General features: G+C 31.6%; 1 protein-coding gene across 1 annotated transcript in view; it reads left to right on the top strand.

Moving 5' to 3' along the window:
* LOC114763304 (ribonuclease S-7-like) overlaps window positions 1-19,899 on the top strand; it is a 67,653-nt gene that overhangs the window by 47,130 nt on the left and 624 nt on the right. The window lies entirely within an intron of this gene.

The raw sequence follows: 19,899 nt of genomic DNA, 5'->3' as shown, positions 1-19,899 counted from the left end.
TAAAGTTTAAAATAGTGTGCTATAATGTTTTTTTTTTCTTCTAATTATTGATAGGACTCTTCAAGGATTCAGTGTTATGACCAAAGAAAAAGCTATATACCTCGACTACTCATCTGCCGCCAACATGAATTTTCCCAAAAGTAGGTTGTTTTGAATTAAGTTTTCTGTTTCAAATTCATTAAGTATAAAGTTAAATATTTTCTAAATTACATTCTATTTTTTATTTTGTTAGTACCAATGTCAATATGAGATTGTTGAGTGTGGATATTATATGATCCGCTATAATAGTGACATCATTGAGACAGGGATTATTGAGAAACTAAACGACGTAAAATCGAAGTTATATAATTATTTTGTGATTCTTCAATTTTATTCACATTTTTAATTCTTAGATAATAATTCGGTTTCTTCTAATTTACAGCCATTTGATAGTACCAACGCATATCAACCTGATGAGATCAACATAATGAGGGATGCTTTGGCTCAAACATTAGTTGAGTTTATCGGTTGAACAATTAGTTTAGTGAAATTCTCAAAATTTTGGTAAATGAAAAAATTATGGTTTTATTCAATTTACTAATTTTTTAATAGGTTTTTTTATTGATTACTGATTAGGTTAGTTGAATTAGAGATTGATTAAGTTGTTGATTAGGTTTTAGTTGAATTTTGATTGGAAATTTTGGTTACCTAAGTGTTAAATTTGAGTTATAGTATTCGATTGATTGTTTACCATTGAATGGTTTTAGTTCAATTGTTAATCAATCAGAAGTTTTGATAAATAGTTTGCTGGTTTGAATTGGTCTGTTTTGGTTTTTGCTCAATGTAGGACGTTCTATACAAATTAAAAGAAGGATATTAAAAAAAAAAAATTTCCACAGCGGTTATATGTATAACCGTCATGGAAAATATTTTTTAACCGGCAGCCATTAAACATCATAATGTTAGACTTTTCCACGGCGGTTTTCTACTAATAATCACCGTGAAAGGTTTCTTTCCATGATGGTTTTTAACCGTCATGAAGTCCTTTGCTTACAATATCGATGGTATAGACGCCAGCACTAAAACAGTAGTTAAAAACCCTTTCTAGCTGCTGTTAATTCTCTTTTTTGTAGTAGTGCAAACAAAAGAAGGAGCCCAGGTGCAATCCAGATCCTCCGGGGAAAGAACACCAAAATAAGTTCACCGTTCATGGACTTTGGCCTCAACTGAATAATGGCAAGTCTCCACTTTTTTGTATTCAAGAACGGGGGGAATTTGGGTGATGATATTGCAATTTCTCTTTTACTCTTTATTATTAATATTTAAGTAAATATTTCATATATTATTTTCCTGTTCCCAATTAATGTATATGTGCGTCAGTGTAGCTTCATGATTTCAAGCAAGATCTGCTCGATTACTGGCGGAACCTGAATTCTGCGAAAGATGAAGACTTCGACCGGAGAAAGGATATTTGGAAAAGGAAGTATAAAAAGCACGGAAGCTGCTGTTCAGATAAGCTCAATAGACAACAATATCTCCAAAGTAAAACTATCTCCGGTCCTTAATAATAAATAGATATTGTTTTTCATAAAATACCCTTGCTAATCAATGGTCATTTGATGAAACATTGAATATGTGCAATCAGTACAGGAATTATCTTTAAAAAAAATAGATAAATATGATTAAAAAACTGGACTATGGTCTTATATTTAGAACCAAACTGAAAGTTAAACCAATTTTTATATTAAGTATCGGATGTAGTATTAACCTTGCAAAAACGTACGCTGAACTCATCTTTGATAAACTTGGCGAACAAGGTAAGAGAAATTGGTTCAGTATAATTACCTGTAAACCCAATAATAATGCAAGGATATATATTTTGAAATCGCAAAAAGAGATCCATGAATGAGATTATTAGTGATTAATTATTACCTCTTATTCTTAATATAAAAGCTAGTTTGATATTTAATTTAATCATAAATATAAGACCCTAATCTATTTTGCCTCTCATATATATTTATTTATTTTCCTAAGGTAGTTCTCATAGTATTTATACATGTTTAAAGTTTCATTAAATGGTAGTTTTAGCTAATACTACCTCCGGTCCTAATTATAAGAGTCAATTGACTAATTTGAGGAGATTAAGGAAGTAAGTTGAGCTAGTTATTTGTCTTAAATAGGTGTTATCTTTCCTAAAATATCCTTACTAATCAAATGTATTAACTAGAACTATCATTGTTAAAAGGGTTACTTTAGAAAAATATATATAAATATGAGAGACAAAGTGGATTGGAGTCTTATAATTAGGACCAAAATAAAAATCAAACAAGATCTTATATTAAGGACCGTAGGTAGTGCAATGATTAGCAAAGATGTTATAGAGAAGACGCATAATACTTATTTATTATAAATAACTAACGTAACTAATCTATTTAATTTACTCAAATAAGTCAATTATAATTCTTATGTTAAGAACGGAAAGTAGTAATTGGGTTTCATTTGATTCATTTTTTAGGAATGAGAGATAATAGTACAGCATATAAGGTTGCAAAAACGCGAGAAGCTGTTAAGCAGATCGCGGGTTATTATCCAGTGTTCAACACAAAGGAAGCGGATGCGGTCATCAAGTGTGAACCTCGTTACATATTTGGGGCTCCTAATTAACCTGTCTCCGGTAAGTCATCGATTTCCCATAATGTTCTGATTACCACCATTTATTTTTTTATTATATATATACTACCTCCTGTCCTTAATCTAGGACCTCATTTGACTTTTATTTTGGTTCTAAATATACAACCCCAATCAATTTTGTCTCTCATATTTATGTATTTTTTTCAAAGTGGTCCTTCTAATAATGATAGTTTTAGCGAATATACTTGATTAGTAAGAATATTTTAGGAAAGACAACATCTATTTATTACAAATAACCAACTTAACTTATTTTCTTAATTTCCTCAAATTAGTTAACTAGCTCGTATAATTAGGATCGGAGGTAGTGTGTGTATATATATATATATATCATCAATAGGGTATTAATTCTGAATTTTCATCCAAAGCAAATGAGTCTTACTGATTCTTTTCCCCTCACAGGTTGAACGCAGCCAATTCTCATTCACAAGACAATACGCAGCTGGATGTACCATCTTATCCAGAAGTCCGTCTAGAGCAGTGTTTGGTTACTGTAATAAAGTGTCGTCTATGATATGAAAATATAATAAATAAATCACCATTAAAAAAAATAATAAATAAATGAGTTTTGGTTACTGAAGGTAGTTATTAGAAGTATGTTAGGAGACGTTGATTAGTGGCTCGGGCGTCATCAGTGCCTTAGTCTACAAATAAATGTGTTGGGATATAGTTCATATAGTTGTAATAAGACTTGGAACAATATCTATATATGTCTTCACCACATGATATTATTGCTCGCATGATGTCAATTTGGCATGGAATATTATTAATATAAGGATATTTAAATCTATTCAACACTTGGCAAAATCAAGAATGTTTTGGACAAAGAATATCACCATTGCTCTAAAATGAAAGATATCATTACTTTTGTTTTCAATTTACCTTCACTAACAAGTATTAAGTCTAGTTAAAGGTGCTAGTCCCTCACACTATGACAAATTAAGGTTCGAATCCCTATTAAAAGAGGTGTCCAAATTTAATGCTTGACAGTATTTTTAATATGATTACTTCCAATAGGAAGATACTTGTGCTTTAAAAAAAAAAAAAAAACCTTGTACAAGCACGGTAAGTTTTTCCATGCATTGAAAAAAAGATCTTAGGAATGAGTAGTTTTGCATGTAAATAGTATGACTAGTTATAAACATTAAAATCTACATATATAGAACTATAAAAGAAGATGAAAGGCGGCAATAGAGAAAAAAAAAAAATAATATATGCGATTCAGTTATTCCACATTTTCGAATCATAACGCTTGATTTACGTTTAGTATCACTGAATTTTCAGATTTCAATTTGGCTCATTGGCTGTTGCTCTCACTAAATCATAAAACATAATTCAGAGATAATAATAAAATATAAAAGAATATATAAGCATAGCTCAAATTAAATATGTACTCTCTGTATTTTTGTTGTGTATGTGTTTGTTTGATTGTAAACAAGTCTAAAAAACCAAACTTTACGAATTCATATGAAAATAAAAACAAGAAATCAGTTCATAAAATGAATGGAGCAAATATAAGTAAAGTTTTATGATAAGAAAAATAAGGTCAATAACATATCTAGGGTTTTACCAACAAGAACATCGTTATTCCCATCTCACACATGCGTGAATTTCACCATTATTTATAAGGCAATTTGCAATCTAAAATTCTCACGGGTTTAACATTTGCTTTCTCATGTATGGTAGACTAAAAAGTATTTTAAAAAAAAATTGAACCTTATATAACGTTGATTGAATGGGTTTTATAAAATCCCTTGGACTTTTAGAACATTTTTGGGTTGGGCTCACTACAAATATGGATCAACCCCAATTAGATTAAGTGTAAATGAAATACAAATAAGGTGTCCACCGGAACTGAAAATACTTTTTACATTAGTTGTAAAACAATTGATCTAAAAAGTTGCACATTCTAAAGTGAATGGCTTATCTTTTTAAAAAATAATGCCATGATTAAAATCTTACTCAAAAAACGAATTAAAATACAAGCTTCATGATTATTTTCCTAAATTACATTTATAGATACTCCCTCAACCATAATCAAGTAGAGGAGGAAGAGAGGATATTAAAAAAAATGATTATGGTGTCTTAGAAAAAACATGTAATATTTCTTATAATTACCTAACTTATCTAACTTTTTTAATCTAATCAAATTAGTTAAAAGAGTCTTATATTAAGGATCAAAGGAGTATATCTTATCAAAAAAAACGGTTGGTGGTGTAGTTAATTCAATATTCGGCTGCACTAATCTTATATTTTGAATCCGAGCTAGTATATTACATCTGTCTATCACAAATCCTCCTCTGGTGGTGTAGTTAATTCAATATTACATTTTTTTTTGAGAGAAATTTTTTGTATAGGTATATAATTTTACCTCTCATTTATTATTATGTTGATTTTGATTATATGAGGTATAATGTATATTAAATAGGGATAAAATTAAAAATTCGTTAAATTTTAAATAAGAGTCAATGAAACACCGGACAAAGTATGAATAAGTAACCAAAAGTCTGAAGCCGCGGAAAATCTGCAGTGATGAATGGTATGTTCACACGTGTATTAATGAGTTGTCTGAAATCCCGCTATCAACGGGGGACAGACTTTTTTGGCCCAAAAAAAATGCGAGACAGACGTCAGCAGAAAGTCAAGTAGCTTTACATTTACGTGGCAAGTGAAATTATTTCCAAGTCTTGTTGGTTTAATAGTAATTTGGTCATTATATAAATGATTACCCAATATTAAAACCACCGAGGATGCATGGACTCTTGGTCTTCTCTCTTCATCATATATTATAAAAAAATTAATACTCCTCTGGTTCTTAATATAAAACCAATTTAACTAATTTGATTAAATTAAGGAAGTTAGGTAAGTTAATTTTAAGAAAAATGACATGCTTTTTCTAAAACATCATAATTATCTTCTTTAATATCCTCTCTCCCTCTTCTACTTAATTATGATTGAGAAAGTATCCATAAAGATAATTTAGAAAAAATTAATAAATATGATAAATAGATTTCATATTTAGGACCAAAATCAACTCAATAATTAGGTCATATATCAAGAACTGGAAGAGTACTTTTTTTAGTTTTAAAATTTGATATCATTTTCATTTTAGTTTCTGAAATTTGAAATAAGTGATTTTGGTTTTTTAAACCGTATTTTATAGGGACCAAGAACATTATTCTACAATGGACAAAAATCAGAAGTCAAACAAGTTTTCTTTAAAAAAATCACCTATTTCAAATTTTAAAAACCAAAATAAAAAACAAGAACTATAAATGTTATTAAACCAATTATAAACTATTCTAAGTTTTGTGGCAACGTAACATTCATGTAATTATGAGGAGCATTAAATTTTCGGCCAACATTACATCTTGGCTTTTTTCCCCACAAAAAAAAATAATAAAGCAATTTCCATCACATGTTGTTCAAGATATCGCTATATATACACGAAGCCGAAGCTAGCAAGTAGCACGTATGAAGAGGAAGAAAAGGCAAGCAATAATCATGAAGATGAGTAACTTAAAACAAGTGTTGATATTTGGTGCTGGCTTCGTGGTGGTCTTAGGCTTGTACCACTTCAACCCCCAAAATGCAAACCTCTTTTGTCCTCCCTACAACACCAAAATTAGAATCAACTTCTTAGTGGCCCCACTCCGCCACCCCAAAAACCCAAACCAGGATACGATTATCTTTTGTTGGCCTTGCAAGCGCCAGCCACTTTCTGCAAACTTCAAGAAATTCCGGAGAAGGTGCAGTCCAGATCCTCCGTATCAGAATAATACGTTCACCATTCATGGACTTTGGCCTCAGTTTAATAATACAGGGTATCCAACATTTTGTTCACCCGCGCCGCCCATGCAAGATGATTATGCAAACTGTCTGTTATATTTAAATAGGTATTTCATATATTAATTTCCTGGTCCCAATTAATATGTGTGTGTGTGTGTGTGTGGGCGCGCGCGCGTCAATGCAGCTTAAAGGACGAGAGAGAGATTTGCTTAATTACTGGCCAAATTCTTTTTTTTATGCCAGAGACTTCGACCTCAGCAAGTGTTTTTGGATATGGGAGTGGGAGAAGCGTAGAACATGCTCTTCAGAACAAATCAAGCCACAGGAGTATCTTAAAAGAACTATTCGCCTTGCCAAACAACATGCTAAACACATCTTTGATGGACTTGTTAGTAGAGGAGGCAAGGGGAAATAGGTATATAGTATTATTAATTTAATGTACAAGAGATCGATGCATAGAATGATTATTATTTTTTATCTATTGGCAAGTAAAATAATTGGGTTTGTTTCAGCAATCAAACCAGATGGAACTACTCCACGTCCCACGACAGACAATAATAACCCCAGTTCGAGGTCTGCTTCTTGAGGTTCCTCTATGTGTCATCAAGGAAGGGAAGCTACTCATCAATTGTCCTTGATTTGTCGCTACTTAATTAACCTTTGTCGCCTGTAAGTTTTCCATGTTCAGTTCCAATTACCACCATGTATTTTTATTACTCCAAAACAAATGAGTCTTATTGATATTTTTCCCCTAACAGGTTGGACGAAGCCAAGTCTTCGTTCACAAGCTACCTAGATAATGGCATGAACGCACTGGTTTCTGAATCTTGATGTGTACCGTTATTCAGAAGTAATAAAGTATCTTTCTAGAATGTGAAAATATAATAAATAAAAGAAGTTGGTTAAAGATCGTTGAGAGTACTATGTTAGGAGTTGTCAGTGCCCTAGTCCATGGGTTGAGATAGTTGTAATAAGATGGCTTATGAGTATGAATAATAAGACTTAGAAATGTCTATATTTGACAATAATTGACTACTCGGACATGTTATCTGGATTACTGGGATGACTAAGGAAGGTAGGCTTCAAACATATCCCACGCGGCGTGTGTCGTTGGCAGTTAGTTAAAATCACAATTAATCATTTTAAGACTCTATATAAAGAAGGTATTAGTTCATGGATTAAGCATGCGGGGAGTTTAATGGATTTTTACTTTCTCATCACCACATGCCGGGTTTCTGTCCTTAGAAAAATGGGATTTTTTTTTTTTTTCCAAACATAAATCATTTGAAAACGAAATCCCAATCCAGGAGTTGAACCTGTAAATACATTGGAATTCATTAATTAAATAACTAGAACTTTCATATCATCTGATGAGTGATTCACAGTAGATTTTGCTCCCAACTTATATCAATAACACCTATGAGGATTTCATACTATGAAGTCTCATAATACTAGGTTAAAATATAGCAACTATTTTGGTCAACGGCGCTACCTGCGGCCCGTAGTGCTCTCCTCCTTAAGGAGGATACAAAATAATACTTATATAAAGCAAGTAATAGTTACTTGCCCAGATGACACATATAAAAGTATAAATATTAACTTGTCAAAATATTTTCTTACATATATACATAATATAGCAAGCATTCCTGCTCTTCAACCAGTCTACCTTCTTCTTATACAGTTTTCTTTCACTTGGAGCTACTAGCCTTTGATGTATATCATAGAACGGAGGATAAGATTCTAAAGAATCCTTGTAGTAGTAATTTTTAACCAACACAAATGCAGATTATATAAAGCATGCTAAACAAGTCAAAGTGAAACATAACCTTACAAGCTAATGCATCAAAGCATTTATGTGCAAAAACCAGATAGACCTGCTGAATAATTAAATGTGCAAGTGAATGATATACAAGTGATCACAGATATGTTCTCGTGCTTTAAAATAGTAATATGGTACAAACAGACATGTAGCAATCATACATAGGTATAAGGTAGGAAAGAACTACTACCCAGGTCTCCCTGCTCCCAAATCAAACCTGATTTCCTTCTTTTTATGCTGTGTCCTTGGTGGACTTATGCAAAATTTTAAAACCTATCACATACGTAAGGGTAGGTTACCACTTGATCCAACTACAGTCCATGAAATTTTTTATATATTTTATCTTTACTTCTCTTGATGATCTACTAATGCTCTAAATTTTCTGCACAATTTTCATGTTTCAACCTTTGCATGGGATATTTTGTGTAGACTTGCATCAATTTCTTCTGCTGCAAATAGACACAATTTGTGCACACAAATCATATTAATCTGGTATAATTGCGTCTTTATGAGCTACCCAGCGTTTAGCTCCAATTTCTGCTCTAGTTTCTGATGACAGTAATTTCATCTTCGATTGTCAAAATAAGTATTCTAAAAATTAATGTAATCTCCAGTGATTGAAACATTCATTTGCACTGAATCTTTGAAAGTTTTGCACAGTGCACATTCTTTTGCTCCCACGGGCAAACCCCCCATATTAATGCAGTGAGTTGCATGTGGATGTGCATTGCTTTTAATGTCATAAATTGAGCTTTCCTAGCTCCAAGTGATTGTACCTAATCACAGGCAAAATAGTACAGTCAACAATCGAAGAATGCAGAGAAGCTTATGCTAAATGGATAAACATGGCAAGTTCATATTATCCTTTTGTGTTGTGTGACTGTTACAATGTTTTCTGCATGTTAATAATAATGATTTTCATTATTTTGTGTCACTGATTTCATTTCTGTCAGGCTCATGAATTGTTGAAGCAAAAGAACCTCGAAAAACAAGGTTTGGTATTTGCAAAGCTTATGTTTTATCTGGGAATCCAAAGATTTTACACTTTCCAAACATTACTAATGAAGGTTCACGTAATTCACTTTTCTTGATGCAGAGAGAGCTTCTACTGCTAGCGAGGCACAAACAATTGAACGAAATCTAGATGGTGAACAAAAAGCTGGAGGATCTTCAGAGAGTTCACAAGAGACAAATAACCGTGGGGTTCAACCAGTTACCTCTGACATCGTTCATTCTAGCCGCAACATTGACAACCAATTGCAAGGAAATTTCATCGACTCAATGTCTATTGCATACATGTTAAGAGAATGCGTGACAAAGTTCGGTCTTGTTTAAAAAGTCAGAGCCATCTCTCTCTGTTCCTAGTCATCATTTTTGCTGTCATCTTCTTTATGCAGGTGCGTTTCAACTAGTCAAACCTGATTTTTCCTTTGATTTTACTATAAGATGTACATACTTGAGTTACTTCTAACCTTTTCTTCTGTTGCAGCAATTTAGCATTCTTATACTGTTGTCCAGGCCCCAACACATTCATGTGAGCACTCCAAAAGATTATATGAACAGGATAGAATATGGAGTGGGCAGAAGCCCTTCAGATATAGCTTGGTTAGACAAAAGGATTCACTTCCTCAAAGATGAGATGTATATGGTTGAGACTAGGTTGGAGAGAATGAGGTACGAGCATGCACTCTTGAAAAATCAACTCAGAAATCTAGAGTTAAATAAATATGTTCACAGCCAAACTTTGATTCATGTACTTGTGGCATTCCTTCCATCTAAATAAGAAAAATATGATGCGTAGACATGAGGGAGAAAAGAGAAGGGGGGAAAAAAAAAAAACAGAGGAGATCTTGCAGAAGACTAGCTGGATTTTCACTTGGCTTATTGTTATCTTTACTTGATAGAGAAGTTTCTGACTTAGCGGCCGAAAAGTAAAAGAGAGACAAAGGAACCCTGCAATGTGTAATTTTGTAAGTCCAAATGACAGTCGATAGGTTTAAATTTTTGGTCCATTACAAACTTGTACTCTTGCATGATGGTTTGTTTCATATAAATCCTCGTCAAATTGGATATTCCTTGGGGTTATTCTGTTGATCATTTTAGAGCTATATGTATTTGCTTTAAAAACAGTCATCTTTTTATTATATCCTTTTCCTTTTAAAGAGTGGGACATCTATTAATAGAAGAATCTTTGATAAAAGAAAGGGCGTAGAGCTCACTTATATTGAAAGAAAATTTTAAGTGGTTTGTTTGGGAACTAAATGTAAGCTGGAGTAGATAAAGCTGAACTAAGACAAATATGAGCATGCAATCTCTCTTCCCTAATCTCCATATTTCCTTGTACCAAAAAAAAATCTCCAGAAACTAGTGAATCGGCATCTGGTCTGGTCTGGTTTGAATGATAGACCAGCTCCCAATTAACCCGGAACAAACCAGCATGAACCAGAAAAAACTAGAAAAAATCGAAAAAACCATTGGGTTGGGGGGTCGCTGGTTAACAAACCAGCATGAACCAGAAAAAACTAGAAAAAATCGAAAAAACCATTGGGTTGGGGGGTCGCTGGTTTTCTTTTTTGCTTTTTCCCCTTCACTTCTTTCTTACTCTAACCATCTCATCGTTACTCGTCGAAGAAGCTATGGACACTACTGAGATAAGGGAGAGAAGTAGAGAAAACCATGGAAAGGAAGACCCATTTGGAAGTCTGTTGTGTACCGCTTTAAAGCCATTATGCTCATGGAATGTAAGGAGAAAGATAAGTAATAGTGTAGAATGGTTGTTCAAAGAGGAAAAATGGTCAGTGATTCTGATGTCTGTTTGATAAAGAAAGAGAAATGAGACTATGAGGGAGGGAGAAACCAATTTGATTGAGAAAAAGAAGGGACTATGTGTGTTTGAGAAAGAAAGAGAGAGGAGACTATGAGAGAGGAGGAACAAATTTGATTGAAAAAGAGAAAAGAGCACGAGTGTTTCAAGAAGCAATCTGCCATGTTCATTGTTGAAGAAGGAGAGAGGAAGAAAAAGCTGACCTCATGAATCGTGATGTGTGTCATCGAGAGATGAAAATGGATGATGCTCATGGAGGAGAGAGAAGAAAGAGATAAAATAGTAAAGAGAAGAAGATCGCATTGGATCACGTGAGGAAAAAGAGGTGAGGAAAATCAGAAAAAAGAAATAAAAATAAGAAAAACATTTTATATAGATAAATATTTTGTAATATGAGTAGCCATTCAAAAAATAAATATCATCTTTTATGATTAAAATATGAATTATTTTTACTCATTTTAATTAAATTATATTATTTTAATTATTATCGGTTTGATATGAGTTTGACTCATTCATCATTGAACTACTGTCTTGACCAGTTTAGTTCTCGGTCCCAAATGTTTTGTTCCTGGTTTTTTATTGTTTAAAACTGAATTTCAAGTGTTTACTATTTCATATTTAAAACTCTTCTAAAAATCAGAATGTGAAAACGCACAGGCAGGATTCATGCTTTATTAAATCGTGAGTTTAACAACAGAGTCTCAGATGATTCTTCTCTAGCATTATCCACACCATAAGTGCATGGGTCGTTACAAGTAATAAAGTTATGAGTAGAGATCATTCCCACAAAGACTTGTGCAAAAAATCAAGATCAAACAAAAGACTAAATGAATTTAATTAAGTTTAACTGAACAAATTTTTGACAAGGAAAGTAAATTTTGAACACAATTTAAAACTAGAAAGTAGTGAAAATAATGTATTTTTAAACTTCAAGGGACAAAAAGGATCTAGGGTTATTCATTTCCCTTGCATTTCATAACCTTTGATTTATCTCCTCTCATAAATGTTTTTAATAAAAAATATGTGTTAGTCTAGGATTCTAGAAGTACTTGTAAAACCTTTATGAAGTGAAGAACAAGCATTTAATCCTCTTAACTAATCAATCTCTTGTTACAATTAATAAAATCAAAACTTAAGCTTGAACACTAATGTGACTTTGTAAGATTGGCAAGTATATCTCTATCTTAACAATAAAACCATCCATTTAACAAGCAAACTTTAAGTTCTTACATAATTTTACTCAAGTTCTACACTTAATCTATCCTCGATCTCAAGCATCAACCACGTGAACACAACAACTAAATGGTGATCAAGCATTTGGAAACATTAAGAAACAAGTAAAATAAACACATATATATAATTAATCACAAAATAAGAGGAGTAATCAAAAGTTCATCCATACAAGGATTCAAAATAATCCTAGAATAAAGTGTTTAGCTACTCATAATCAACCACCAGCCACAACTATGAACAAAAATTACAACCATAGCAGATTACAAGAAACGAAAGAGAAGAATAGCAGAAAAACTAAGAGGAAGCTCCAAATCTCTTCTAAAGCTCAATCCCTTGCTCCAAGTTCTTCAATCTCTCAAAACCCTAGTACACTAGCTCCTTAAAGGTTAGGATCCCTCATTTTCGGTCCTTTCCCTCTATTTATATCACATCTTCAGCCCTAGAATGTGTGTTATCCTTAAAACGCATACTACCAGTAATTTCCCGTTGGCTGCAACCAAGGCTTTTCTTGGCTGTGGCCAATTCTTTCCTATCTCCTCTGTTGGCTGAAGCCAAAAGTTCCTGTTGGCCAAGGCCAACAGCTCACTATATTAATCTCTTTGCTTAATTTTTTCTTCATACCATCACTCTCTAAGCTTCTTTCCACTCCAAGGGGAATAATATTTGCTTCAATTGGCTTCGTTAGCAACTTCAACCACCTAACAAAAGAAAACAACTATGAAAGCCAAAGTTGATGAACTAGGGGCAACATATTAACAATTAACCATAAATCCATAACTTTAGCTCAAATATCAACTATGCACATTTTCCCATCATAAATGCTTCCAAACATTCATTAATTTACCAAAAAGTAAGGTAACTAAGGGAAAATGTCCTGAAATAGCGCGAATTTCATAAGGTTAATAGGCATAGTATACGTTTTTGAGAAATGAGGACATATTTTTAATTCTTAAAGTTTTAAATTTTAAAATTGTTTTCTAATAAAAAACAAAAGAAAAATACATTCAACATGATCATATTACTTTGAAAACAATTTTAGAGTTAAAAAACGAAATAAAAACTTTAAAAAACGGGTTTTGATCGACCATCACTCACCTGCTTCTTGTTGGTCGATATGGCCATTGTCACCTATTATTTCATTATTGTTCTTGCACTATAAAAAAAACAGTAAACAAAATTTAATGACAGGAAATCAGTTTAGCAATGGAATTTGATCACTAATTAATTAATGACAATCTTTTCGATAACAAAATTTACAAATTTCATTATTAATTTACTTTTTCTTTCAATAGTTGGCTAGTTACTAATAGCTGTTAACAAAAGTGATAGTCTATTAACCAGATTAATGGTGATGGTGGCCATTGCCACATCTTGTATTATCAAAGGGGAGCAAATAACTAGTGACGAAATTTAAGGACAAAAGGATTAACTTAGCAACATAGTTATTGATATGAGTTGGAATGCTTCTCTTGAATACTTCGGAGGGCTTTTGGGGTTCTAAGACTTTTGTATTAAATGCCTCCTAGTATGTTACTACCCCTTATCTTAATTATAAGACTTTATTTATAATCTATAAATAAGGTCTTATAATTAGAACTGGAGGTAGTATTAGTTACCTGACCAATGATGGTGGTGGCTTACGAGAACACTTGGCCATGATTAATAATGGCTATCGACGAAGTTGATCGACTATTGCTCAAGGTTGATGGTGACCGGCAGCAAATAAGTAAAGTATTATTGTAATGTATATATGAGATGCAAATAGAAACTAAAACCACCTTATTAAAAAAAAAAAAAGGAAATAGAAACTAAAACACCTAAAAAAGTCAGGTCTGGTAAACTTGAAAGGCTTCCTGTATATATGGATGCTATTGTGTGTACGCAGGCCAATTGTTTTCATCCACATAAAAATACAAAGTAGCTTTTACGGACAGAAAGACTAATATATCTTTATTTATCACTCATTCATTTGAAAGTTTTCAAGAGCAAGGGACTATATTGTCTTTTAATACATACATATTTTCAGTTCATATAAATGTACGCCCAATCTATTTCCCATCTAAATTCATATAAATGTATTATGCTTGAGAAGGAATAATTATAAATTGTTAATATAAGTAAGAAGGATAGTTTGTCCCTAAAGGAAACACAATTTTGTAACAGACGGCAAGTAAAGCAAATGATTGAATCTACCTGTGAAATGTGGCATGATTAAAGTACAAAACCTAAGCTTTGAAACAAGTGGTGTAGGTCACTTAAATTGGATAAGTACAGTTTTTACCAAATGAATAGTAGAGTTCTCATAATAAACTGTGTGAATTGGCAATGGTTAAAGCCAGATTTATATTTTTTTTCCTTGTAAAGAATTCAAGTAGCTTCAAATAGAAATTTGGATAACCTCAGTACAATTTTTCTATTATTAATTATGAATTTTTAAAATCAGACTAAAAATATGAAATTTCCAAGTGAATAGTAACCTGAGAACTAGTATGCAAATTTTCAATCACGGACTTGTTTCATGAATCGCTTGAGTCGTAATGCTTCCAAACATGTACTAAAGGGGTTTAAGGAATTATGTTTCAATGGCAGCTGGCAGCAAATAAGCAAATTACTATTGTAATGTATATATGACGTGGACATAGAAACTAAGACACCTACAAAAGTCAGGTTCTGATAAAATTGAAAGGCTTCCTATACATATGGATTCTATTGCGTACACAGGCCAATTGTTTTCATCCACATAAAAATACAAAGTACTCCTCTAGTCTTATTTATAAGTCATTTCAAATATATTTTACACTAACAAAAAAAACCTTAAATTTTATTAACTCTAATTTGAAATTCAACAACTTTTTGACTTTATCCCTATTTAATGGATATTATACTTCATACAAACAAAGTCAACACAATAATAAATGAAGGGTAAAATTATATATTCATATAAAAAATTTCTCTCAGTGCCCGACAAATAGGACAGGAGGAATAACTTTATTGGACAAAAAGGCTAATTTATCCTTATTTATCACTCATTCATTTGAAAGTTTTTTAAGAGTAAGGGACTATTAAGTCTTTTCATACTTAAATATTTTCAGTTCATATAAATGTACGGACATTCTATTTTCCATCTCAACTCATATAAATATCCATTCTATTAGAAGTATTTCCTCTAAACTGAAACGACCATTAGTAGTAAAAATATGTATCATTCTTTGATTTGAAAGAGAAAATATTAGAAAGTACAACTGGGGTGGGTATTATTGGGTAAGTTACTTTCGTAACGGTAAGAAAAGTGCGAGTCTTATTGTAACTTTTTTTTTGGAAAGTTAAGATCCTTAATGACCTAAAGAATATGGATTTGGTAACTTTTCAAAAAAATTAAACTTTCTTTCTCTACTTATCTCCCACCATAAGATTCCTAAATATTGTAGACCCCAAAAGGAATCCATGCAAACGTATTTCTATATTAAGATTGTAAATTCGTATAGATGTGCACTCACAATATTTTATAAGGTGAGGCAACGTATGGCTATGGGGTCTATGTTTCACATGTTGATATCTATATCTATCTTTTGTGTGTGTGTGTGTGTAGTAGGAAATCGCATGGGCAAACATTTTAATTTATCTGGGATTACAACCTTGAAATAATAAATTGCTTTTTATATTTCGAATGTGTGTGGGTAACAAATTAATTATAAAATAATTTGTGTGAGAATATAACAAGAAACTATATAATTTAAGGAGTAGTATATTTTAGAATAATTTGTTTGGAAATAAAATAATTGTTATTTACATTTTTAATACGGATAGCAAATTCGAAAGTAAAACAAATGATTTCTATAATATAAAGAACAAATTCTAACATTACAAACAGATTGGGAGGAGGAATCACTCCCCCCATATCATAAAACTTTCCATTAAAATTGGTTATTTTTATTTGTAAAATATGTTACAATTAATGTTAGGCCCCCGCCATAATTTAAGCATAACAAAGGGAATAAATTCTAAAATAAACAAGTTACTTCTTACATTTGGTCTCTATTAATTAAGTAGGATCAGCGGAGTACATCGTGTATCACATTGGTATAAAATTAACAAGTCTCATTTTCGTTGGCAGGCCAAACAAACAAGAAAAACAAATTGGCGCATAAATAAAAACAAAAACAGAAAAGGTTTCATCCCCACTGCACACGCACGAAACATAAATAATTGGGGAGGGGGGCCTACATCTTTTGTATTTATATGTGGAGACGACATCGAGTCGATATCAGATATTAAAGCAGAATATTTAAAGTATTACTTCTTTCCCATTTAATTATATGGCATCATGTTTAATGAATATAGGATTATATATATAGCATTTTAATTTATCTGGGATTACAATCTTGAAATAATAAATTGTTCTTTATATTATATAAATAATTTGTTTTACTTTGGAATTTGCTGTCCGTATTAAAAATGTAAATAAAAATTATTTTATTTCCAAACACATTGGGAGGGGGAAGGAGAATCATTCCCCCCACATCACAAAATTTTCCATTAAAGTTGGTTAATTTTATTTGTAAAATATGTTACAATTAATGTTAGCTCCCCACCATTATTTAAAATATGATGCTTTGTGCGTACGTAGTGGGGATGAAACCTGTTTTGTTTTATTTATTTATTTACCAATTTTTTTTTGGGCCTGCCAACGAAAATGAGACTTATTAATTTTATACCAATGTGACGCACGATGTACTCCACTAATCCTACTTAATTAATATAGATCAAATAATGTAACAAGTAACCTGTAAAAACGACACGAGTGTTAAAATTAGAATAGGGTTTCATAGAGACCGTTAAAATTCTGTGGAATGTCGAGATTCCAAATCGAACAATCTTTTAACCATGACATAAGGGAGAGGATATATTAGAATAGGGTATGTAAAAGGGACAGTGACAAGGCGTGGGCGCTCAGAAGATTTTGATATAAATTTGTCCCGAAATTTTTGACTCAACAGTGTTGAGCACTACGAAAGTTTTTTGGATTTGGTCTTGCTCTAAAAGTTTAAAATCATAGAAATTTTACCTTTTACTGTTAAAAATATTAACAATTAATATTAATATTTTAATAGTCAATATTAGTTTTTAACTAGTAAAGGATAAAATTGCTACGATTTTAAACTTCAAGGACTACATTAAATTCAAAAAATTTCACATACCTAATGTTTTTGAATGAAAACTTTCAAGATAGACTGATATCTTAACCTTTTTTTCCCCATATAAACATATTGTTTATTTCTATTATCTAATTACAAAAAAGCAAGTTACTTGTCTTTTTCGTTATAGATATTTATTTGTAATTACTTATACAATTCTATTTCACTCCTAAAAATTATTACATTTTATAAAATTATCGCATCACTATTTATTCAATATTTAATTTTAGACTAAAATATACGTTTGATTGCCTGGGTTTACATCAAATTTTAGTTTAGTCCCTTAAGTTAAAAAAGAGAGTATATTTTTAGTCTTTTAATTTTAATAATGTTAGTCTCATTTAACAGAAAATATTGACTTAGCAAATTTGAATTGTGACTCTGCAATTAAATACTTACAAAGCATGCTCTAAATTAATTCTTTAATATAATAATTTTTTTGTAAATGATTAAATATTTAATATTTATCAAATATCTACTTCTTTAAATACTTAAAATTTAAAATATAAAAAAATTATATTAAAAATTAAAATTTAAACCATATTTTGTCAACATTTAACTATAGAGTCAGCAATTTTTTTTAAATTAGTCGAGGTAAAATTAATGGCGTCCACATTTTTAGACACCATAGAATAATCTTATAAAGTAGAAACGACATCTAATACTGAAAAGTAGAGGTGTTCTTACTTAACGTCATTTCTTTTTTTAAAAAAATCACAGCATTTTTAGGAAATGGCTTCTAATGTCCATCACAAATTAGGGGTTTTGATTTGACATTTGGTCACTATTAATGGTTTAATGATTAAATAGATGAAGAGATCTCGCCTCGATGTCTTCTTTGTTGAGAAAGAGATGAGAGTCTTGATCATTATAAGTTAGTTCAAGTCGTGTTGGTTTAATACTCTCTCTGGTTCTATATATAAGTTACAATTTTTTTGGATATGATCTTTTTTGTTGTAAGTTACACTCTATACTTGTCTGAAAATTTAGTTCAGTTTTTTTATTTTTACCCCAAATAATTACATATTTCTCGCATACTTATCCTATCTATAAGATAGAGAGTGAAAAAAATTTTTAGTTCTGTTTTTAAGTCACACCATTAGATTTGTAAAATAAATGTACTATTTTAGCATTTATTTCTTACTGTGTGGATTGTTGTTTTATTAGAAAGTGTGTGTATTAAATGGGAATAAAATTTAAAAGTTGTTAAAATTTTAAGGCAAAGTTAATGAGGTCTGAAGTTTTTTTCCTAGTAAAATATGCTAGAAATGACTTATAAATAAAATTAGAGGAATATTCCACTTATTCTTTCTCTTACTCAACTTCTCCAAATATTTGAAATGTAGCATATTTCCTCAACATGCATTTAATTAATTTTAACTAATATTTTGATCTATACGTAATTTCATTATTTATAACTTATAACAAGACCACAGCAATATTAAGCTTTGGCGCAATATTATATGACATCTGGATTTTTGTTCAAGAAAAAATATAATTGAAAAATGCCTGCCACATGACGTTGAAGATGACCATATATATATAACCCTAGCTAGCACACGAATGATGAGCCAGAAATTAAAGGGCAATAATCAATCATGATGATGAGTAGCTTAAAACTAGTTTTGATATTTGGTGTGGCCTTATTTTTGTGGCCCCTCAACGCCCGAGATACAAACCTGTTTTGGGCTCCAAACATCACCAATAATAATACAGACAAGCCTATTATTAGTGTCGCCAATACCAAACCAGGATACGATTACTTCTTGTTGGCCTTGCAATTACCAGCCGCTTTCTGCAAACTTCAACAAGCTCAGCAGAGAAAGTGCAATCCAGATCCTCCACTTTCCAAACACCAAAATAAGTTCATTCATGGACTTTGGCCTTAGTTGAATTATACGAAGCCTCCATTAGATTGTTCACCAGCGACGACCATGCAAGATGCTGATGTAAACTCGCTTTAACTCATGCATGTTACTGATATATTTAAATAAATATTTCACATATTACTTCCTTCCTCTTCCCAATAAATACATGTGTGTGTGTGTGAGTCAATGCAGTTTAAAGCATTCGAGCAAGATCTGCTTGATTAGTGGCCGGATTTGTTTTCTGCTCAAAACTTCCAAGCAGCAAGGTTTTGTGGAAAAGGGAGTGGAACAAGCACGGAACATGCTCTTCAAACGAGTTCAATCGTTTGGTCAAAAAAAAAAAACGAGTTCAATCGAGAATAGTATCTCGGAATAACTATTGATCGGAACTAGTTTCGATGCTTATCACTTTGATGAGTACTATAAGCTCATCAAATATAGACCGTCTATATCTCATTTTGATGGTCCAGATTTAATTTCTTTAATTAATTATTTTTAAATAGA

This window comes from Neltuma alba, unplaced genomic scaffold (assembly GCF_004799145.2).
Source record: "Neltuma alba isolate B1F8T4 unplaced genomic scaffold, ASM479914v2 tig00011274_pilon, whole genome shotgun sequence".
Lineage (NCBI taxonomy): Eukaryota > Viridiplantae > Streptophyta > Magnoliopsida > Fabales > Fabaceae > Neltuma > Neltuma alba.
Note: the sequence above shows the minus strand (reverse complement) of the source record. Positions and strands in the feature narration are given on the sequence as shown.